This window comes from Ambystoma mexicanum, chromosome 4q (genome assembly GCF_040938575.1).
Source record: "Ambystoma mexicanum isolate Mex_15411 chromosome 4q, UKY_AmexF1_1, whole genome shotgun sequence".
Classification (NCBI taxonomy): domain Eukaryota; kingdom Metazoa; phylum Chordata; class Amphibia; order Caudata; family Ambystomatidae; genus Ambystoma; species Ambystoma mexicanum.
Window position 1 is genome coordinate 1,298,555,722 of NC_090928.1, and position 24,756 is coordinate 1,298,580,477.

Below are 24,756 nucleotides of genomic sequence, written 5' to 3' on the forward strand. Positions count from 1 at the left end.
ACCCCATTTCATCCACAGTACTCGCCTCCCACATTCAAGGTGCTCAATGAAGTTCTTCTAAAGGATTCCAGAAGACACTGTGGGCCAGATTCATAGAAAACACGTAAAAATCCCACAAAGCCCCCCCTGCACCGAAAACGACTTTGCGCAGCCCTGCTCGCAAAGTTTTCCTTGCGCGGTTCGCGTATTCATGGAATAAGAGGGGCAAAATAACCTAATGCACAAAGAGTCGATTTGCCCATGGAATGCCCACAACGTGCCCCCACGCAAAGCAAATCCAGCCACATATTCCTATCTTTGTGCAGTCTGCATCTGCAACATCATACACCCCAGCAATGATGGGGCCCATCACCCAGCAACCAAGGCATCACCCCGGTGGCACTGCGTACGATCCCATGTAAAACCTAACCTCACACCGACAATATGTGCACCATTTCTCGTAAGTGAAGCTAGACCCCGGTAACTGCATGTATGAACCCCGTAAATCAAGGCTGCGCTCACTAACCTGCATACAAATCCCCCTAACTGCAATCGGCACCGGAACTGCGTGCATGCACCCCTAAATTCCCAATCCCACCATACCTTTCTTTGTTTGTTTCTTTCTTTATTTATATGGCGCACCAAACCCAGAGGTAGATGGGGCGTTACAATGTTGCAGAAGTTACATACAGAAACAGTGAAAGGCAAAGTATTTACAGCAAAGTTACAAATAATAACAGATGTTACAAACAGCTATGTACAAGGAATTAGAATTGAGAACACATTTATACATCAAGGGACAGGAGCCAGGATTTTGTGTTCTTCCTGAAACTATGGTAGGAGGGTTCTACTCCAAGGTTAACAGGTAATGAGTTCCAAAGTTTAGCGGCCAACTCTGGAAGCTACTGCCACCTGCTTTCTGAATTTTATATCTAGGTACATTCAGGCAGTGCGAGTGTATAGTTCTCACGGGGCATTCTGAGATTTTTTGGGGTACATTTGTCGGCTGGATATTTAGTGGCGGATTTGGCTAGACATTTATGCGTGAGAGTTAGGGATTTGAAATTAATTCTGGCTTTGACTGCAAGCCAGTTAGTACTACATCTGAGTGCTAAGATGTGCTGTGTTCTGGGAACGTTGAACACTGATCTTAGCGCATTATTCTGTAGGGTTTGAAGTTTGGTTATGTTATAATTACGGGAGCCTAAATATAAGGCGTTGCAGTAATCTAATTTTGATCAAATTAGAGCTCTAGCCAGAGTGGTACAGCTAGCTGTGGAAAGGAAGGGCTTGCAAGTGTTAATTGACTTACAAGTGTAAACCGTGGCTGAAAAGTGGCATTGACCTGTCTCTTTAGGTTTAATACAGAGTCGAGCTAGAAGCCCAGGGTTTTCACCTCACTGGATACTTTATTTATTTATTTATTTTATTCGTAATTGTTGAGCGCACAGCAGACCGAAGGCATCGTAGCGCTTGTTACAGTGATGCTTATACTTAGTTACATACGTTTCAACTAATCCATCGTGGTGGTTGTTACAGAGTTGCTTGTACTTAGTTACATACAGTTCAGGTCCGTAGGTGTTACATTGGACGATGTTGTACATTTGTTACATACATGCATTGTGGAACAGGTGATTAGGAGAACAGATTAGTTGAAGAGGGCAGTTTGAGTTTTCGACGGAAATAAAGTAGAGATGTTTCGGCTCTGAGGTCGGTGGGGAGGGAGTTCCAGAGCTTCGGGGCGAGGAAGGGGAAGCCTATACCTCCTGCCTTTGTCCTGTTGATGCAAGGTATCGTTAGTTGATTGGAGTATTGTAATCTGGTCGGTCTGGTGGATTGAGATCTACATAATGTGTCAGATAAGTATGGAGGTGCTGAGCGGTTGATGCATTTATGCGTAGTCGTGAGAATTTTGAAGCAAATACGGTCCTAGACTGGGAGCCAGTGAGCTGTCTTCCTCGCTTGACTGATGTGGTCTCTTTTCGGTATGCTGAGGGCTGCCCTAAGAGCGTTGTTTTGAGTAGTTTGGAGTCTAGATAGGGTTTTATTGGATGTGCCAGCTAGGAGCGCATTGATATTGTTGCCATTGATATTGAAAGATTTGAACGGATTACTTAGGTTTTTTTAATCTTACTGATGATCCTACGAGGAGAAGCTCCGTCTTCTCGTCATTCAGACAGAGGCCATGGGTGGCCATCCATGCCTGGATAATCTGATATATTTTAGTGACGAGGGTAGAATCTGTTTCATAATCGCCAATGATATGCATGAGAATCTGTGTGTCATGTGCACAGTTAGTGTAGATAACACCCAGGCTATCAAGATCATTGAAGAGGGGCTGGCGAGACACAAGACCCTAGTGGAACTCCACAGGTGATAGGTATGGGTTCAGCTGCAGCGTTAGGTGAAAAGACTCTAATAGTACCCTTATCCAAGAATGACTGAGCCCAGGCTGTGGCTTCATTGGAGAAGTGTACAGCTGAGGTTAGATGGTTACACAAGACCTTGTGATCAACAAGGTCAAAGGCAGCCGAGAGTTGCAGAAGGAGGAGAGCCAGTTTCCCCTTGTCCTTTAGATTGGCCATTTGATTTTTTAGATCAATTAAGACCGAATCTGTTCCGTGTTTCGGTCTGAAACCAGATTGTCGCAGACCAAGGAGGTTATTAGATTCTAGGTGTGACTGTATCTGGAGGTAGGCAGCTCTGTCTAGAATTTTAAGAAGGAAAGGGACATTAGTTATAGGTCTGTAATTGGTAGGTAAGTTGGGATCTAGATTGGTTTTTTTTTTGTTTAGAAGCAGGAGGATCTTTTAGGTTAGTGGGGACGGAGCAAGAGTCAAATGAGGAGTTTATGAGGGAAGTGATGTAGGGAGCTAGTTCTCTGGCGGCCTCTTTGATAATAGGTGCTGGGCAAGGGTCACCCTGACATCTTGAGGGTTTAAGCGATGATATTATTTCTGTTACTTCCTTAATGGAGACAGGGGCGAGCTCAAAGCAGTGGCAGGATTTAATAGTTAAGTGAAAATCCGGTACCAGCAAGTCCTTGGCTATGTTGAGTTTTTTATTTTCAATTTTCTTTTGTAGATGTGAGCTTTTGTTGGCTAGAGAAGTTTGGATATTGGTGCACCAAGTCCTGTCCTTTATGCAGGTTTCTGATTGGGGAATGGGTGACTCTAGTTCTTTTAGAATGGTGAACAGTTATCTGGTGTTGGAACTTGCTTTGTTGAGCTTGTCATTAAAGGTGTCTAAAGGTGTCTTTTTTTGGTTTGGAGTATCTCCTTTAATTTTTTAGAGATTTTCCTTATTAGCATCAGATGGGTTGGTCTTCCAAGAGGTTTCTGCCCTTCTTTTCTCATTGCGTAAGGCTTTGAGATGGGGGTAAACCATGAGTTTAAGTGTGTTTGGGGTTTCTGTTTACACATTTTTAGAGGTGCAATATTGTCGATGGCAGTTTTAATAGTAGTATTGTAGGGATCAACAAGCACTGTAGTGTCTGAGCTAGAGGGTGTGAAGTTAGTGATAGGTAGGAGCAAGGGTAGTAGACTATCCGTGGTTATATTGCGTTTGATTCTAGGCAGAGTGGGAGGGGGGCTATGGGCTTCATAGTAGCTTGAGGCTTGACGGGTAAGATGGAAGTGATTAGGTGATGGTCAGTCTAGGCACATAGCTCATTAGCGATCATTTTGGTATCACAATTAAGGTCAGCAAGCCAGTCTAGTGTTCTTCCTTTGTTGTGGGTAGGGAGGATGATGCAGTGTATGAAGCCCAGTTCAGTGATAGAATTGGCCAAGGTTAGGGCGTTGTTGTCATTGATGTCATATAGACCAAGGTTCATATCTCCTAGTATTATGATCTGCAAATTGGGTTTAGTGTTGGAGGAGAGTAGGGAGGCGATATCTTCCTCAACGGATGGGATGGGACTGGGGGGCGGTAAATATGGTGAAAGGTTATGGTATGGGACGTGTGAGAGAGGCAGTTTGACTATGAGGAGTTCTCCAGAAGGGAAGGGAAGTGGAGGGCATGTTCTGTGTCCCAAAGGGGTTCTGGCAATAAAGGCTAGGCCTCCCCCTCGGGATGTGTCTCTGTCTGAACTTATTATAGTGTAGTTGTTAGGTAATGCTAGTGACAAGGTAGGGCCTGATGCAGAATGCAGCCAGGTTTCGGTTACGGCAAGGAAATCTAATTGGTTAGCGACAATCATATCTGCAATGTCTAGAGCGTGGACAGTAATAGACCTAGCATTCACAAGTGCCCCTTTGATGTATGGTGGGTCATGTTGGTTGAAAGGGCAGGTAGAGTGAAGGACAGAGTTGATGGGGATGGGGATAACTTTAGGCTTTAGTTTGGTTCTCTTTTTTGGTTCTGCATGAAGGTATGGTAGTTGGTAGGTAATGTTCAGTCCTGATCCAAGCCTGAGGTTTCTGAGGCTGATGGAGCAAGGTTGGTTGGGAGTGGGTCTCGTGGCATAAAGCCGAATCCATTGAGAGGGGGAGAGTGGGCAGTGGTGATGGACAGGTGAGTAAGGCTTCTGTGTAGGGCTTGTAGCGTCTAGTAGACAAGGTGACAAGAATGTAGTGAGTTTGATAGACTCTACATGAGGTAATGCTGAGCTCATAGAGAGGGTGATCCTTGACATGAGGGAGAAATATCCTGATAATGAAGGCTGTGTTATGTGGCAAGGTGAAGGAGAAGTTTGTGAGGCTTAGTGTGGCTATTAAAATTAATGTAAGTACAGTCCAGAGAATACGAGGGTTAGGCTATCTGGAGGTCAGAGAGGAGTCCATGACTAACAGGAGCACTAAACAGCTAACATATACACACTATAGACCAGTTAATGCTAGAAGTAGTACATTCTAAGAAAGTGGCCGTACCCTTAATACAGCGTAGGAAAGAAGCGGCAGGGTACACATTTTCTAGGTTCAACCAAGGGTCGATTAACACTAGCAACATACCGAGGAGCAATAAAGGGTTCGAGCAACACAAATTTAGGCAGTATTAGTAACCATTGTCCATATTATTTGTACCACCACGTCTTGTCCACTTTTCAAATGAAGTTGTGCCGTTTCTGCGTGTTTATGTACTGCATTAGTAGTGCATTAGTAGTTCTGTCGTCATGCAGCCCCATCTGTCTTGCCTATAGGGGTATCATTGCGGCCTCTAACTCTACTGGTTTGTTCCTGTCCTTGAGGGTCTGGTTACACGCAGCCTGCAGTCACGTACACCATGTACTTTTCAGGAGAGAGCCTGCTGTGACCCACATCCTCCAAGGTGTGTCAGGCACACATTCCACAGCGCTGTGACCTTGCTCTGCACCAGCCGGACCACCCCTCACACAGGGTCTCAGAGAAATGGGAAACTGAATGTTAGAGTTGGTAACTGGATCAAATGAGGCATCATAGCTCCTTATGTTCTATTTGCCTGGAAGATTGTAAAAAGGGGTGGGCGGAGTCCCTGATGCAGACATCTCTCAGACTAATTAGGATCTAATGGTCAATGGTGTCAAAGGCAACCAAGATGTCCAAGAGTACACTGAAGGTTTCCCACATTCACTTCACCAATGTGGTTACTCATCTGGACATGTTCTGTGGCACATATGTGTTCTCTCAGGAATAACTGGCAAATCTAAAAGCCGTGTCTTACTGCACAGCACAGGCTGCTGCTATCATTAGTGTGTAATGCTAGGTATTCAGTGTAGCTCTTGGTTACTGGATGTTACCACGAAGGGGCTGCATGGATGGAAGCACCATGTACCCAAAAGGCTTCTCAATCGCAGTTTCTGAATACTCAAAATAAAAGGACAACTGGAGCCCAAACCTGTGCACTTCTACGCTGTCTGCAAATTGCATAATCTAACAATGAAGCTTTGCACTGCATTAGTCCAGAGAAATTAGTCACTGTTGTTGCATTTCTGGGGCATCCATCACCTTCCATTCCGCATGCTTCCAGTTTTACAGCTCTCAGAAGTGGCTGTAAAGTGACATGTTGGCGCTATATGGCTCACCGTGTGTAGCCTGTGCTCCTGACTTTCTGCGGGACACAACAACGCAGCAATAGTGGATTCAGGTGATTGGCACTTTGCAGGTCCTTTGATGTGGCAGTAAGATCACAAGCATTGCATGCTTCTTCACCCACTTGTGTTTGTGCATTGCTGGGTATAAGATTTCTTTGCACAGCCCGTCCCTCGACACGCCCACGTCCTTGTTCTTCCTCATTCTGCATGGGGAATGGGGAATACGCATGTTCCGCCCCCTATTCATTTCCTCGCATAGGCCTGTCCCACACTTTGCATGCATTGTTGCGCTGAGCGCCCGACTGCACGCAAAGACGTGACGGACCTGCTCAAAGTCCCTGCACGGTCCCGGAAAAGCACGCAAAGGCGGCCCCATGAATCGATGTAAGCGCTGAGAACTGATCAAAGTAACCTTTCATCTGCAAAAAGGCCCTGTCTCTCTTGAGTGGCCAAAGGAAATAAATGCCTGATGGATGGTCGGGTGCATCAGGCTTCCCATGACCGCATCGCTGTAGAAAACACATAAAGCAACACCACAGTTATCTCGGCGTTGTCTGTCATAACCTCAACAATGAGTGCCCCATTAGGCACCTACTGTACAGAGGACAACAGTATCCCACTCTTTATATTCAATGACTTCTGGGCAAAATACTAATCCTCTTTCCCAGCATCCTCTATCTAGGAGAATTATTTGGATCACTTTGTCGATCTGCACTTCATAATGGCACCAATCTACACAAACACCAGACAGTGCAAGTCTTTTGCCCATCGCCTGGCACAGCACAACTTCCCCAAAGCCCATGCCAATGGCACTACAATACATTCCTCTCCCATGAGAAGCCGCTGTGTTTCATGACGCTAGTCGTGGACCCCAGTACTTCTTTTATTTAGCCCCAGCGCGCTTACTTACCTTGTAATATGAGAAGCCGTGTCTGAAATTAAACAACTCATGTTTGAAAGCGCGGTCTCGCGCGGGATATTTCCTGGTTCATTTAAACTATTTTTGAATTTGGTAAACACTGAAGACAGACTTCTCGTGAAAACGAGTCTGCTCCACGCTTCCCCAAACATGGCAGCCATCTTATACTGCATGCAACACTCATCAATGTCATTAGCAGTGCCCGCGCTTCCCCAAACATGGCAGCCATCTTATACTGCATGGAACACTTGCTGATGTCATTAGCAGTGCCCGCGCTTCCCCAAACATGGCAGCCATCTCATACTGCATGGAACACTCGCTGATGCCATTAGCAGTGCCCGCGCTTCCCCAAACATGGCAGCCATCTTATACTGCATGGAACACTCGCTGATGCCATTAGCAGTGCCCGCGCTTCCCCAAACATGGCAGCCATCTTATACTGCATGGAACACTCGCTGATGCCATTAGCAGTGCCCGCGCTTCCCCAAACATGGCAGCCATCTCATGCTGCATGGGACACTTGCCAATGCCATTAGCAGTGCCCACGCTTCCCCAAACATGGCAGCCATCTTATACTGCATGGAACACTCGCTGATGCCATTAGCAGTGCCCGCGCTTCCCCAAACATGGCAGCCATCTCATGCTGCATGCAACACTCATCAATGTCATTAGCAGTGCCCGCGCTTCCCCAAACATGGCAGCCATCTTATACTGCATGGAACACTTGCTGATGTCATTAGCAGTGCCCGCGCTTCCCCAAACATGGCAGCCATCTCATACTGCATGGAACACTCGCTGATGCCATTAGCAGTGCCCGCGCTTCCCCAAACATGGCAGCCATCTTATACTGCATGGAACACTCGCTGATGCCATTAGCAGTGCCCGCGCTTCCCCAAACATGGCAGCCATCTTATACTGCATGGAACACTCGCTGATGCCATTAGCAGTGCCCGCGCTTCCCCAAACATGGCAGCCATCTCATGCTGCATGGGACACTTGCCAATGCCATTAGCAGTGCCCACGCTTCCCCAAACATGGCAGCCATCTTATACTGCATGGAACACTCGCTGATGCCATTAGCAGTGCCCGCGCTTCCCCAAACATGGCAGCCATCTTATACTGCATGCAACACTCGTCGATGTCATTAGCAGTGCCCGCGCTTCCCCAAACATGGCAGCCATCTTATACTGCATGCAACACTCGTCAATGTCATTAGCAGTGCCTGCGCTTCCCCAAACATGGCAGCCATCTCATGCTGCATGCAACACTCGCTGATGCCATTATCAGTCCCACGCTTCCCCAAACATGGCAGCCATATTATACTGCATGCAACACTCGCTGATGCCATTAGCAGTGCCCGCGCTTCCCCAAACATGGCAGCCATCTTATACTGCATGCAACACTCGCTGATGCCATTAGCAGTGCCCGCGCTTCCCCAAACATGGCAGCCATCTTATACTGCATGCAACACTCGCTGATGCCATTAGCAGTGCCCGCGCTTCCCCAAACATGGCAGCCATCTCATGCTGCATGGGACACTTGCCAATGCCATTAGCAGTGCCCGCGCTTCCCCAAACATGGCAGCCATCTTATGCTGCATGGAACACTCGCCGATGTCATTAGCAGTGCCCACGCTTCCCCAAACATGGCACCCATCTCATGCTGCATGGGACACTTGCCGATGCCATTAGCAGTGCCCGCGCTTCCCCAAACATGGCAGCCATCTTATACTGCATGGAACACTCGCTGATGCCATTAGCAGTGCCCGCGCTTCCCCAAACATGGCAGCCATCTTATAATGCATGGAACACTCGCCGATGCCATTAGCAGTGCCCGCGCTTCCCCAACATGGCAGCCATCTCATGCTGCATGGGACACTCGCTGATGTCATTAGAAGTGCCCGCGCTTCCCCAAATATGGCAGCCATCTTATACTGCATGCAACACTCGTCGATGTCATTAGCAGTCCCACGCTTCCCCAAACATGGCAGCCATCTTATACTGCATGGAACACTCGCTGATGTCATTAGCAGTGCCCGCGCTTCCCCAAATATGGCAGCCATTTTATACTGCATGCAACACTCGTCGATGTCATTAGCAGTCCCACGCTTCCCCAAACATTGCAGTCATCTTATACTGCATGCAACACTCGTCGATGTCATTAGCAGTCCCACGCTTCCCCAAACATGGCAGCCATCTTATACTGCATGCAACACTCGTCGATGTCATTAGCAGTCCCACGCTTCCCCAAACATGGCAGTCATCTTATACTGCATGCAACACTCGTCGATGTCATTAGCAGTCTCACGCTTCCCCAAACATGGCAGCCATCTTATACTGCATGCAACACTCGTCAATGTCATTAGCAGTCCCGCGCTTACCCAAACATGGCAGTCATCTTATACTGCATGCAACACTCGTCGATGTCATTAGCAGTCCCACGCTTCCCCAAACATGGCAGCCATCTTATGCTGCATGGAACACTCGCTGATGTCATTAGCAGTGCCCGCGCTTCCCCAAACATGGCAGTCATCTTATACTGCATGCAACACACGTCGATGTCATTAGCAGTCCCACGGTTCCCCAAACATTGCAGCCATCTTATGCTGCATGGAACACTCGCTGATGCCATTAGCAGTGCCCGCGCTTCCCCAAACATGGCAGCCATCTTATACTGCATGCAACACACGTCGATGTCATTAGCAGTCCCACGGTTCCCCAAATATGGCAGCCATCTTATGCTGCATGCAACACTCGTCGATGTCATTAGCAGTCCCACGCTTCCCCAAACATGGCAGTCATCTTATAATGCATGCAACACTCGTCGATGTCATTAGCAGTGCCCGGGCTTCCCCAAACATGGCAGCCATCTTATGCTGCATGGAACACTCGCTGATGTCATTAGCAGTGCCCGCGCTTCCCCAAACATGGCAGTCATCTTATACTGCATGCAACACACGTCGATGTCATTAGCAGTCCCACGGTTCCCCAAACATGGCAGCCATCTTATGCTGCATGGAACACTCGCTGATGCCATTAGCTGTGCCCGCGCTTCCCCAAACATGGCAGCCATCTTATACTGCATGGAACACTCGCTGATGCCATTAGCAGTGCCCATGCTTCCCCAAACATGGCAGTCATCTCATGCTGCATGGGACACTCGCTGATGCCATTAGCAGTGCCCGCGCTTCCCCAAACATGGCAGTCATCTCATGCTGCATGGGACACTTGCCGATGTCATTAGCAGTGCCCGCGCTTCCCCAAACATGGCAGTCATCTTATACTGCATGCAACACACGTCGATGTCATTAGCAGTCCCACGGTTCCCCAAACATGGCAGCCATCTTATGCTGCATGGAACACTCGCTGATGCCATTAGCTGTGCCCGCGCTTCCCCAAACATGGCAGCCATCTTATACTGCATGGAACACTCGCTGATGCCATTAGCAGTGCCCATGCTTCCCCAAACATGGCAGTCATCTCATGCTGCATGGGACACTCGCTGATGCCATTAGCAGTGCCCGCGCTTCCCCAAACATGGCAGTCATCTCATGCTGCATGGGACACTTGCCGATGTCATTAGCAGTGCCCGCGCTTCCCCAAACATGGCAGTCATCTTATACTGCATGGGACACTTGCCGATGTCATTAGCAGTGCCCGCGCTTCCCCAAACATGGCAGCCATCTCATACTGCATGGAACACTCGCTGATGCCATTAGCAGTGCCCGCGCTTCCCCAAACATGGCAGCCATCTTATACTGCATGCAACACTTGCTGATGTCATTAGCAGTGCCCGCGCTTCCCCAAACATGGCAGCCATATTATACTGCATGCAACACTCGTCAATGTCATTAGCAGTCCCACGCTTCCCCAAACATGGCAGCCATCTTATACTGCATGCAACACTTGCTGATGCCATTAGCTGTGCCCGCGCTTCCCCAAACATGGCAGCCATCTCATACTGCATGGAACACTCGCTGATGCCATTAGCAGTGCCCGCGCTTCCCCAAACATGGCAGCCATCTTATACTGCATGCAACACTCGCTGATGCCATTAGCAGTGCCCGCGCTTCCCCAAACATGGCAGCCATCTTATACTGCATGCAACACTCGCTGATGCCATTAGCAGTGCCCGCGCTTCCCCAAACATGGCAGCCATCTCATGCTGCATGGGACACTTGCCAATGCCATTAGCAGTGCCCGCGCTTCCCCAAACATGGCAGCCATCTTATGCTGCATGGAACACTCGCCGATGTCATTAGCAGTGCCCACGCTTCCCCAAACATGGCACCCATCTCATGCTGCATGGGACACTTGCCAATGCCATTAGCAGTGCCCGCGCTTCCCCAAACATGGCAGCCATCTTATACTGCATGGAACACTCGCTGATGCCATTAGCAGTGCCCGCGCTTCCCCAAACATGGCAGCCATCTTATACTGCATGGAACACTCGCCGATGCCATTAGCAGTGCCCGCGCTTCCCCAACATGGCAGCCATCTCATGCTGCATGGGACACTCGCTGATGTCATTAGAAGTGCCCGCGCTTCCCCAAATATGGCAGCCATCTTATACTGCATGCAACACTCGTCGATGTCATTAGCAGTCCCACGCTTCCCCAAACATGGCAGCCATCTTATACTGCATGGAACACTCGCTGAGGTCATTAGCAGTGCCCGCGCTTCCCCAAATATGGCAGCCATTTTATACTGCATGCAACACTCGTCGATGTCATTAGCAGTCCCACGCTTCCCCAAACATTGCAGTCATCTTATACTGCATGCAACACTCGTCGATGTCATTAGCAGTCCCACGCTTCCCCAAACATGGCAGCCATCTTATACTGCATGCAACACTCGTCGATGTCATTAGCAGTCCCACGCTTCCCCAAACATGGCAGTCATCTTATACTGCATGCAACACTCGTCGATGTCATTAGCAGTCTCACGCTTCCCCAAACATGGCAGCCATCTTATACTGCATGCAACACTCGTCAATGTCATTAGCAGTCCCACGCTTACCCAAACATGGCAGTCATCTTATACTGCATGCAACACTCGTCGATGTCATTAGCAGTGCCCGCGCTTCCCCAAACATGGCAGCCATCTTATACTGCATGCAACACTCGTCGATGTCATTAGCAGTCCCACGCTTCCCCAAACATGGCAGCCATCTTATGCTGCATGGAACACTCGCTGATGTCATTAGCAGTGCCCGCGCTTCCCCAAACATGGCAGTCATCTTATACTGCATGCAACACATGTCGATGTCATTAGCAGTCCCACGGTTCCCCAAACATGGCAGCCATCTTATGCTGCATGGAACACTCGCTGATGCCATTAGCAGTGCCCGCGCTTCCCCAAACATGGCAGCCATCTTATACTGCATGCAACACACGTCGATGTCATTAGCAGTCCCACGGTTCCCCAAATATGGCAGCCATCTTATGCTGCATGCAACACTCGTCGATGTCATTAGCAGTCCCACGCTTCCCCAAACATGGCAGTCATCTTATACTGCATGCAACACTCGTCGATGTCATTAGCAGTGCCCGCGCTTCCCCAAACATTGCAGCCATCTTATACTGCATGCAACACTCGTCGATGTCATTAGCAGTCCCCGCGCTTCCCCAAACATGGCAGCCATCTTATGCTGCATGGAACACTCGCTGATGTCATTAGCAGTGCCCGCGCTTCCCCAAACATGGCAGTCATCTTATACTGCATGCAACACACGTCGATGTCATTAGCAGTCCCACGGTTCCCCAAACATGGCAGCCATCTTATGCTGCATGGAACACTCGCTGATGCCATTAGCTGTGCCCGCGCTTCCCCAAACATGGCAGCCATCTTATACTGCATGGAACACTCGCTGATGCCATTAGCAGTGCCCATGCTTCCCCAAACATGGCAGTCATCTCATGCTGCATGGGACACTCGCTGATGCCATTAGCAGTGCCCGCGCTTCCCCAAACATGGCAGTCATCTCATGCTGCATGGGACACTTGCCGATGTCATTAGCAGTGCCCGCGCTTCCCCAAACATGGCAGTCATCTTATACTGCATGGGACACTTGCCGATGTCATTAGCAGTGCCCGCGCTTCCCCAAACATGGCAGCCATCTCATACTGCATGGAACACTCGCTGATGTCATTAGCAGTGCCCGCGCTTCCCCAAACATGGCAGCCATCTCATACTGCATGGAACACTCGCCGATGTCATTAGCAGTGCCCGAGCTTCCACAAACATGGCAGCCATCTAATACTGCATGGAACACTCGCCGATGTCATTAGCAGTGCCCGCGCTTCCCCAAACATGGCAGTCATCTCATGCTGCATGGGACACTCGCCGATGTCATTAGCAGTGCCCGCGCTTCCCCAAACATGGCAGTCATCTCATGCTGCATGGGACACTCGCCGATGCCATTAGCAGTGCCCGCGCTTCCCCAAACATGGCAGTCATCTCATGCTGCATGGGACACTTGCTGATGCCATTAGCAGTGCCCGCGCTTCCCCAAACATGGCAGTCATCTCATGCTGCATGGGACACTTGCTGATGCCATTAGCAGTGCCCGCGCTTCCCCAAACATGGCAGTCATCTTATACTGCATGGAATACTTGCCGATGTCATTAGCAGTGCCCGCGCTTCCCCAAACATGGCAGCCATCTCATACTGCATGGGACACTTGCCGATGCCATTAGCAGTGCCCGTGCTTCCCCAAACATGGCAGCCATCTCATACTGCATGGAACACTCGCTGATGTCATTAGCAGTGCCCGCGCTTCCCCAAACATGGCAGCCATCTCATACTGCATGGAACACTCGCTGATGCCATTAGCAGTGCCCGCGCTTCCCCAAACATGGCAGCCATCTCATACTGCATGGAACACTCGCCGATGTCATTAGCAGTGCCCGCGCTTCCCCAAACATGGCAGCCATCTTATACTGCATGCAACACTCGTCGATGTCATTAGCAGTGCCCGCGCTTCCCCAAACATGGCAGCCATCTTATACTGCATGCAACACTCGTCGATGTCATTAGCAGTGCCCGCGCTTCCCCAAACATGGCAGCCATCTCATACTGCATGGGACACTTGCCGATGCCATTAGCAGTGCCCGCGCTTCCCCAAACATGGCAGCCATCTCATACTGCATGGAACACTCGCTGATGTCATTAGCAGTGCCCACGCTTCCCCAAACATGGCAGCCATCTCATACTGCATGGAACACTCGCTGATGTCATTAGCAGTGCCCGCGCTTCCCCAAACATGGCAGCCATCTCATACTGCATGGAACACTCGCTGATGTCATTAGCAGTGCCCGCGCTTCCCCAAACATGGCAACCATCTCATACTGCATGGAACACTCGCTGATGCCATTAGCAGTGCCCGCGCTTCCCCAAACATGGCAGCCATCTTATACTGCATGGAACACTCGCCGATGTCATTAGCAGTGCCCGCGCTTCCCCAAACATGGCAGCCATCTTATACTGCATGCAACACTCGTCGATGTCATTAGCAGTGCCCGCGCTTCCCCAAACATGGCAGCCATCTTATACTGCATGCAACACTCGTCGATGTCATTAGCAGTGCCCGCGCTTCCCCAAACATGGCAGCCATCTTATACTGCATGGAATACTTGCCGTTGTCATTAGCAGTGCCCGCGCTTCCCCAAACATGGCAGCCATCTCATACTGCATGGAACACTCGCTGATGCCATTAGCAGTGCCCGCGCTTCCCCAAACATGGCAGCCATCTCATACTGCATGGAACACTCGCTGATGCCATTAGCAGTGCCCGCGCTTCCCCAAACATGGCAGCCATCTCATACTGCATGGAACACTCGCTGATGCCATTAGCAGTGCCCGCGCTTCCCCAAACATGGCAGCCATCTTATACTGCATGGAACACTCGCTGATGTCATTATCAGTCCCACGGTTCCCCAAACATGGGAGCCATTTTATGAAGCATGGAACTCTTGCTGGTGTCATTAGCAGTACCTGTGGTTCCCCAAATATGGCAGCCATCTTATACTGCATGGAACACTCGCTGATGCCATTAGCAGTGCCCACGCTTCCCCAAACATGACAGCCATCTTATACTGCATGGAACACTCGCTGATGACATTAGCAGTGCTGCGCTTCCCCAAACATGACAGCCATCTTATACTGCATGGAACACTCGCTGATGCCATTAGCAGTGCCCGCGGTTCCCCAAACATGGCAGCCATCTTATACTGCATGGAATACTCGCTGATGTCATTAGCAGTGCCCGCGCTTCCCCAAACATGGCAGCCATCTTATACTGCATGGAACACTCGCTGATGTCATTATCAGTCCCACGGTTCCCCAAACATGGGAGCCATTTTATGAAGCATGGAACTCTTGCTATTGTCATTAGCAGTACATGTGGTTCCCCAAGCATGGCAGCCATCTTATACTGCATGGAACACTCGCTGATGCCATTAGCAGTGCCCACGCTTCCCCAAACATGGCAGCCATCGTATACTGCATGGAACACTGGCTGATGTCATTAGCAGTGCCCGCGGTTCCCCAAACATGGCAGCCATCTCATACTGCATGGAACACTCGCTGATGCCATTAGCAGTGCCCGCGCTTCCCCAAACATGGCAGCCATCTTATACTGCATGGAATACTTGCCGATGTCATTAGCAGTGCCCGCGCTTCCCCAAACATGACAGCCATCTTATACTGCATGGAATACTCGCTGATGTCATTAGCAGTGCCCGCGCTTCCCCAAACATGGCAGCCATCTTATACTGCATGGAACACTCGCTGATGTCATTATCAGTCCCACGGTTCCCCAAACATGGGAGCCATTTTATGAAGCATGGAACTCTTGCTGGTGTCATTAGCAGTACCTGTGGTTCCCCAAACATGGCAGCCATTTTATACAGCATGGAACACTCGCTGATGCCATTAGCAGTGCCCACGCTTCCCCAAACATGGCAGCCATCGTATACTGCATGGAACACTTGCTGATGTCATTAGCAGTGCCCGCGGTTCCCCAAACATGGCAGCCATCTCATACTGCATGGAACACTCGCTGATGCCATTAGCAGTGCCCGCGCTTCCCCAAACATGGCAGCCATCTTATACTGCATGGAACACTCGCTGATGCCATTAGCAGTGCCCGCGCTTCCCCAAACATGGCAGCCATCTCATACTGCATGGGACACTTGCCGATGCCATTAGCAGTGCCCGCGCTTCCCCAAACATGGCAGCCATCTCATACTGCATGGAACACTCGCTGATGTCATTAGCAGTGCCCACGCTTCCCCAAACATGGCAGCCATCTCATACTGCATGGAACACTCGCTGATGTCATTAGCAGTGCCCACGCTTCCCCAAACATGGCAGCCATCGCATACTGCATGGAACACTCGCTGATGCCATTAGCAGTGCTCGCGCTTCCCCAAACATGGCAGCCATCTTATACTGCATGGAACACTTGCCGATGTCATTAGCAGTGCCCGCGCTTCCCCAAACATGGCAGCCATCTTATACTGCATGCAACACTCGTCGATGTCATTAGCAGTGCCCGCGCTTCCCCAAACATGGCAGCCATCTTATACTGCATGCAACACTCGTCGATGTCATTAGCAGTGCCCGCGCTTCCCCAAACATGGCAGCCATCTTATACTGCATGGAATACTTGCCGATGTCATTAGCAGTGCCCACGCTTCCCCAAACATGGCAGCCATCTCATACTGCATGGAACACTCGCTGATGCCATTAGCAGTGCCCGCGCTTCCCCAAACATGGCAGCCATCTCATACTGCATGGAACACTCGCTGATGCCATTAGCAGTGCCCGCGCTTCCCCAAACATGGCAGCCATCTTATACTGCATGGAACACTCGCTGATGTCATTATCAGTCCCACGGTTCCCCAAACATGGGAGCCATTTTATGAAGCATGGAACTCTTGCTGGTGTCATTAGCAGTACCTGTGGTTCCCCAAATATGGCAGCCATCTTATACTGCATGGAACACTCGCTGATGCCATTAGCAGTGCCCACGCTTCCCCAAACATGACAGCCATCTTATACTGCATGGAACACTCGCTGATGACATTAGCAGTGCTGCGCTTCCCCAAACATGACAGCCATCTTATACTGCATGGAACACTCGCTGATGCCATTAGCAGTGCCCGCGGTTCCCCAAACATGGCAGCCATCTTATACTGCATGGAATACTCGCTGATGTCATTAGCAGTGCCCGCGCTTCCCCAAACATGGCAGCCATCTTATACTGCATGGAACACTCGCTGATGTCATTATCAGTCCCACGGTTCCCCAAACATGGGAGCCATTTTATGAAGCATGGAACTCTTGCTATTGTCATTAGCAGTACATGTGGTTCCCCAAGCATGGCAGCCATCTTATACTGCATGGAACACTCGCTGATGCCATTAGCAGTGCCCACGCTTCCCCAAACATGGCAGCCATCGTATACTGCATGGAACACTGGCTGATGTCATTAGCAGTGCCCGCGGTTCCCCAAACATGGCAGCCATCTCATACTGCATGGAACACTCGCTGATGCCATTAGCAGTGCCCGCGCTTCCCCAAACATGGCAGCCATCTTATACTGCATGGAATACTTGCCGATGTCATTAGCAGTGCCCGCGCTTCCCCAAACATGACAGCCATCTTATACTGCATGGAATACTCGCTGATGTCATTAGCAGTGCCCGCGCTTCCCCAAACATGGCAGCCATCTTATACTGCATGGAACACTCGCTGATGTCATTATCAGTCCCACGGTTCCCCAAACATGGGAGCCATTTTATGAAGCATGGAACTCTTGCTGGTGTCATTAGCAGTACCTGTGGTTCCCCAAACATGGCAGCCATTTTATACTGCATGGAACACTCGCTGATGCCATTAGCAGTGCCCACGCTTCCCCAAACATGGCAGCCATCGTATACTGCATGGAACACTTGCTGATGTCATTAGCAGTGCCCGCGGTTCCCCAAACATGGCAGCCATCTCATACTGCATGGAACACTCGCTGATGCCATTAGCAGTGCCCGCGCTTCCCCAAACATGGCAGCCATCTTATACTGCATGGAACACTCGCTGATGCCATTAGCAGTGCCCGCGCTTCCCCAAACATGGCAGCCATCTCATACTGCATGGGACACTTGCCGATGCCATTAGCAGTGCCCGCGCTTCCCCAAACATGGCAGCCATCTCATACTGCATGGAACACTCGCTGATGTCATTAGCAGTGCCCACGCTTCCCCAAACATGGCAGCCATCTCATACTGCATGGAACACTCGCTGATGTCATTAGCAGTGCCCACGCTTCCCCAAACATGGCAGCCATCGCATACTGCATGGAACACTCGCTGATGCCATTAGCAGTGCTCGCGCTTCCCCAAACATGGCAGCCATCTTATACTGCATGGAACACTTGCCGATGTCATTAGCAGTGCCCGCGCTTCCCCAAACATGGCAGCCATCTTATACTGCATGCAACACTCGTCGATGTCATTAGCAGTGCCCGCGCTTCCCCAAACATGGCAGCCATCTTATACTGCATGCAACACTCGTCGATGTCATTAGCAGTGCCCGCGCTTCCCCAAACATGGCAGCCATCTTATACTGCATGGAATACTTGCCGATGTCATTAGCAGTGCCCACGCTTCCCCAAACATGGCAGCCATCTCATACTGCATGGAACACTCGCTGATGCCATTAGCAGTGCCCACGCTTCCCCAAACATGGCAGCCATCTCATACTGCATGGAACACTCGCTGATGCCATTAGCAGTGCCCGCGCTTCCCCAAACATGGCAGCCATCTCATACTGCATGGAACACTCGCTGATGCCATTAGCAGTGCCCGCGCTTCCCCAAACATGGCAGCCATCTTATACTGCATGGAATACTTGCCGATGACATTAGCAGTGCCCGCGCTTCCCCAAACATGGCAGCCATCTTATACTGCATGCAACACTCGTCGATGTCATTAGCAGTGCCCGCGCTTCCCCAAACATGGCAGCCATCTTATATTGCATGGAAACTTGCCGATGTCATTAGCAGTGCCCGCGGTTCCCCAAACATGGCAGCCATCTTATACTGCATGGAATACTTGCCGATGTCATTAGCAGTACCTGCGGTTCCCCAAACATGGCAGCCATCTTATACTGCATGCAACACTCGTCGATGTCATTATCAGTCCCACGGTTCCCCAAACATGGCAGCCATCTTATGCTGCATGGAACACTCGCTGATGCCATTAGCAGTGCCCACGCTTCCCCAAACATGGCAGCCATCGTATACTGCATGGAACACTTGCTGATGTCATTAGCAGTGCCCGCGGTTCCCCAAACATGGCAGTCATCTTATACTGCATGGAACACTCGCTGATGTCATTAGCAGTGCCCGCGCTTCCCCAAACATGGCAGCCATCTCATGCTGCATGGGACACTTGCCGATGCTATTAGCAGTGCCCGCGCTTCCCCAAACATGGCAGCCATCTCATACTGCATGGAGCACTTGCTGATGCCATTAGCAGTGCCCGCGCTTCCCCAAACATGGCAGCCATCTTATGCTGCATGGATCACTCGCTGATGTCATTAGCAGTGCCCGCGCTTCCCCAAACATGGCAGCCATCTCATGCTGCATGGGACACTCGCCGATGCCATTAGCAGTGCCTGCGCTTCCCAAAACATGGCAGCATTCTTATACTGCATGGAACACTCGCTGATGCCATTAGCAGTGCCTTCGCTTCCCCAAACATGGCAGCATTCTTATACTGCATGGAACACTCGCTGATGCCATTAGCAGTGCCCGCGCTTCCCCAAACATGGCAGCCATCTCATACTGCATGGAACACTCGCCGATGTCATTAGCAGTGCCCGCGCTTCCACAAACATGGCAGCCATCTAATACTGCATGGAACACTCGCCGATGTCATTAGCAGTGCCCGCGCTTCCCCAAACATGGCAGTCATCTCATGCTGCATGGGACACTCGCCGATGCCATTAGCAGTGCCCGCGCTTCCCCAAACATGGCAGTCATCTCATGCTGCATGGGACACTTGCTGATGCCATTAGCAGTGCCCGCGCTTCCCCAAACATGGCAGTCATCTCATGCTGCATGGGACACTTGCTGATGCCATTAGCAGTGCCCGCGCTTCCCCAAACATGGCAGTCATCTTATACTGCATGGAATACTTGCCGATGTCATTAGCAGTGCCCGCGCTTCCCCAAACATGGCAGCCATCTCATACTGCATGGGACACTTGCCGATGCCATTAGCAGTGCCCGCGCTTCCCCAAACATGGCAGCCATCTCATACTGCATGGAACACTCGCTGATGTCATTAGCAGTTCCCGCGCTTCCCCAAACATGGCAGCCATCTCATACTGCATGGAACACTCGCTGATGTCATTAGCAGTGCCCGCGCTTCCCCAAACATGGCAGCCATCGTATACTGCATGGAACACTTGCTGATGTCATTAGCAGTGCCCGCGGTTCCCCAAACATGGCAGTCATCTTATACTGCATGGAACACTCGCTGATGTCATTAGCAGTCCCACGGTTCCCCAAACATGGCAGCCATCTTATGCTGCATGGAACACTCGCTGATGCCATTAGCAGTGCCCACGCTTCCCCAAACATGGCAGCCATCGTATACTGCATGGAACACTTGCTGATGTCATTAGCAGTGCCCGCGGTTCCCCAAACATGGCAGTCATCTTATACTGCATGGAACACTCGCTGATGTCATTAGCAGTGCCCGCGCTTCCCCAAACATGGCAGCCATCTCATGCTGCATGGGACACTTGCCGATGCTATTAGCAGTGCCCGCGCTTCCCCAAACATGGCAGCCATCTCATACTGCATGGAGCACTTGCTGATGCCATTAGCAGTGCCCGCGCTTCCCCAAACATGGCAGCCATCTCATACTGCATGGAACACTCGCTGATGTCATTAGCAGTGCCCGCGCTTCCCCAAACATGGCAGCCATCGTATACTGCATGGAACACTTGCTGATGTCATTAGCAGTGCCCGCGGTTCCCCAAACATGGCAGTCATCTTATACTGCATGGAACACTCGCTGATGTCATTATCAGTCCCACGGTTCCCCAAACATGGCAGCCATCTTATGCTGCATGGAACACTCGCTGATGCCATTAGCAGTGCCCACGCTTCCCCAAACATGACAGCCATCTTATACTGCATGGAACACTCGCTGATGACATTAGCAGTGCTGCGCTTCCCCAAACATGACAGCCATCTTATACTGCATGGAACACTCGCTGATGCCATTAGCAGTGCCCGCGGTTCCCCAAACATGGCAGCCATCTTATACTGCATGGAATACTCGCTGATGTCATTAGCAGTGCCCGCGCTTCCCCAAACATGGCAGCCATCTTATACTGCATGGAACACTCGCTGATGTCATTATCAGTCCCACGGTTCCCCAAACATGGGAGCCATTTTATGAAGCATGGAACTCTTGCTATTGTCATTAGCAGTACATGTGGTTCCCCAAGCATGGCAGCCATCTTATACTGCATGGAACACTCGCTGATGCCATTAGCAGTGCCCACGCTTCCCCAAACATGGCAGCCATCGTATACTGCATGGAACACTGGCTGATGTCATTAGCAGTGCCCGCGGTTCCCCAAACATGGCAGCCATCTCATACTGCATGGAACACTCGCTGATGCCATTAGCAGTGCCCGCGCTTCCCCAAACATGGCAGCCATCTTATACTGCATGGAATACTTGCCGATGTCATTAGCAGTGCCCGCGCTTCCCCAAACATGACAGCCATCTTATACTGCATGGAATACTCGCTGATGTCATTAGCAGTGCCCGCGCTTCCCCAAACATGGCAGCCATCTTATACTGCATGGAACACTCGCTGATGTCATTATCAGTCCCACGGTTCCCCAAACATGGGAGCCATTTTATGAAGCATGGAACTCTTGCTGGTGTCATTAGCAGTACCTGTGGTTCCCCAAACATGGCAGCCATTTTATACTGCATGGAACACTCGCTGATGCCATTAGCAGTGCCCACGCTTCCCCAAACATGGCAGCCATCGTATACTGCATGGAACACTTGCTGATGTCATTAGCAGTGCCCGCGGTTCCCCAAACATGGCAGCCATCTCATACTGCATGGAACACTCGCTGATGCCATTAGCAGTGCCCGCGCTTCCCCAAACATGGCAGCCATCTTATACTGCATGGAACACTCGCTGATGCCATTAGCAGTGCCCGCGCTTCCCCAAACATGGCAGCCATCTCATACTGCATGGGACACTTGCCGATGCCATTAGCAGTGCCCGCGCTTCCCCAAACATGGCAGCCATCTCATACTGCATGGAACACTCGCTGATGTCATTAGCAGTGCCCACGCTTCCCCAAACATGGCAGCCATCTCATACTGCATGGAACACTCGCTGATGTCATTAGCAGTGCCCACGCTTCCCCAAACATGGCAGCCATCGCATACTGCATGGAACACTCGCTGATGCCATTAGCAGTGCTCGCGCTTCCCCAAACATGGCAGCCATCTTATACTGCATGGAACACTTGCCGATGTCATTAGCAGTGCCCGCGCTTCCCCAAACATGGCAGCCATCTTATACTGCATGCAACACTCGTCGATGTCATTAGCAGTGCCCGCGCTTCCCCAAACATGGCAGCCATCTTATACTGCATGCAACACTCGTCGATGTCATTAGCAGTGCCCGCGCTTCCCCAAACATGGCAGCCATCTTATACTGCATGGAATACTTGCCGATGTCATTAGCAGTGCCCACGCTTCCCCAAACATGGCAGCCATCTCATACTGCATGGAACACTCGCTGATGCCATTAGCAGTGCCCACGCTTCCCCAAACATGGCAGCCATCTCATACTGCATGGAACACTCGCTGATGCCATTAGCAGTGCCCGCGCTTCCCCAAACATGGCAGCCATCTCATACTGCATGGAACACTCGCTGATGCCATTAGCAGTGCCCGCGCTTCCCCAAACATGGCAGCCATCTTATACTGCATGGAATACTTGCCGATGACATTAGCAGTGCCCGCGCTTCCCCAAACATGGCAGCCATCTTATACTGCATGCAACACTCGTCGATGTCATTAGCAGTGCCCGCGCTTCCCCAAACATGGCAGCCATCTTATATTGCATGGAAACTTGCCGATGTCATTAGCAGTGCCCGCGGTTCCCCAAACATGGCAGCCATCTTATACTGCATGGAATACTTGCCGATGTCATTAGCAGTACCTGCGGTTCCCCAAACATGGCAGCCATCTTATACTGCATGCAACACTCGTCGATGTCATTATCAGTCCCACGGTTCCCCAAACATGGCAGCCATCTTATGCTGCATGGAACACTCGCTGATGCCATTAGCAGTGCCCACGCTTCCCCAAACATGGCAGCCATCGTATACTGCATGGAACACTTGCTGATGTCATTAGCAGTGCCCGCGGTTCCCCAAACATGGCAGTCATCTTATACTGCATGGAACACTCGCTGATGTCATTAGCAGTGCCCGCGCTTCCCCAAACATGGCAGCCATCTCATGCTGCATGGGACACTTGCCGATGCTATTAGCAGTGCCCGCGCTTCCCCAAACATGGCAGCCATCTCATACTGCATGGAGCACTTGCTGATGCCATTAGCAGTGCCCGCGCTTCCCCAAACATGGCAGCCATCTTATGCTGCATGGATCACTCGCTGATGTCATTAGCAGTGCCCGCGCTTCCCCAAACATGGCAGCCATCTCATGCTGCATGGGACACTCGCCAATGCCATTAGCAGTGCCTGCGCTTCCCAAAACATGGCAGCATTCTTATACTGCATGGAACACTCGCTGATGCCATTAGCAGTGCCTTCGCTTCCCCAAACATGGCAGCATTCTTATACTGCATGGAACACTCGCTGATGCCATTAGCAGTGCCCGCGCTTCCCCAAACATGGCAGCCATCTCATACTGCATGGAACACTCGCCGATGTCATTAGCAGTGCCCGCGCTTCCACAAACATGGCAGCCATCTAATACTGCATGGAACACTCGCCGATGTCATTAGCAGTGCCCGCGCTTCCCCAAACATGGCAGTCATCTCATGCTGCATGGGACACTCGCCGATGCCATTAGCAGTGCCCGCGCTTCCCCAAACATGGCAGTCATCTCATGCTGCATGGGACACTTGCTGATGCCATTAGCAGTGCCCGCGCTTCCCCAAACATGGCAGTCATCTCATGCTGCATGGGACACTTGCTGATGCCATTAGCAGTGCCCGCGCTTCCCCAAACATGGCAGTCATCTTATACTGCATGGAATACTTGCCGATGTCATTAGCAGTGCCCGCGCTTCCCCAAACATGGCAGCCATCTCATACTGCATGGGACACTTGCCGATGCCATTAGCAGTGCCCGCGCTTCCCCAAACATGGCAGCCATCTCATACTGCATGGAACACTCGCTGATGTCATTAGCAGTTCCCGCGCTTCCCCAAACATGGCAGCCATCTCATACTGCATGGAACACTCGCTGATGTCATTAGCAGTGCCCGCGCTTCCCCAAACATGGCAGCCATCTCATACTGCATGGAACACTCGCTGATGCCATTAGCAGTGCCCGCGCTTCCCCAAACATGGCAGCCATCTCATACTGCATGGAACACTCGCCGATGTCATTAGCAGTGCCCGCGCTTCCCCAAACATGGCAGCCATCTTATACTGCATGCAACACTCGTCAATGTCATTAGCAGTGCCCGCGCTTCCCCAAACATGGCAGCCATCTTATACTGCATGCAACACTCGTCGATGTCATTAGCAGTGCCCGCGCTTCC